Consider the following 688-nt stretch of genomic DNA (forward strand, 5'->3'; position numbering starts at 1 on the left):
AAATATTATCATAAAGAATTATTGTGTAAATAATATTAAAAAAAAAATGCCTTTGGTGGGATTCGAACCCGCAACTGCTTTTTGAATCACCAGAGTCTTATTTGCTAAGCTATCATACATGTAATAAACTATATGCTTTATATTTGTGGTATGTGGTTATTGATCAATTGTTCCTTATGTTGTAGGTGCGAATGCACTTAAAGCGAGTTATTTTGATCAGTTTTTGTTGTTAGTCAAAATGAGAGTATGTCAGAGAAGATTACACCGCCAATGTGGTTGTTGTTGTTTCGTAATGGCAGCTTCGCATTATTCTATTTTTCGGAGATTTACTTTCCTATTACGCGCTCTGAAGCCGATGACTTCAATGTTTATTTTTAGAACAATGTTATATTTGTTGCAAAAAATAACAGAACTGCAACTAAATTCTTCATAGTCACATTTGATCTGTATGAAACGTTTCTTGTAAGTTGTATAATTTGAAATATTGGTGTAACAAGAGTTATTAATAATGGAAGAATTTAAGTGTAAAAAAAAAGATTTAATTTTGTCTTACATAAATAACAATAAAAGTGATTCTGCAATAAGAATTTACATAGAGGGTAAATTTAATATATGCGAAAAGTCCATCAATCATGTAATGAATCATGTAACCAGAACCTTGATTCCGCATTTCAATACACGTTGGAAT

Source organism: Rhagoletis pomonella, unplaced genomic scaffold (assembly GCF_013731165.1).
Source record: "Rhagoletis pomonella isolate Grant_MI unplaced genomic scaffold, Rhpom_1.0 Rhpom_scaffold_00002, whole genome shotgun sequence".
Classification (NCBI taxonomy): domain Eukaryota; kingdom Metazoa; phylum Arthropoda; class Insecta; order Diptera; family Tephritidae; genus Rhagoletis; species Rhagoletis pomonella.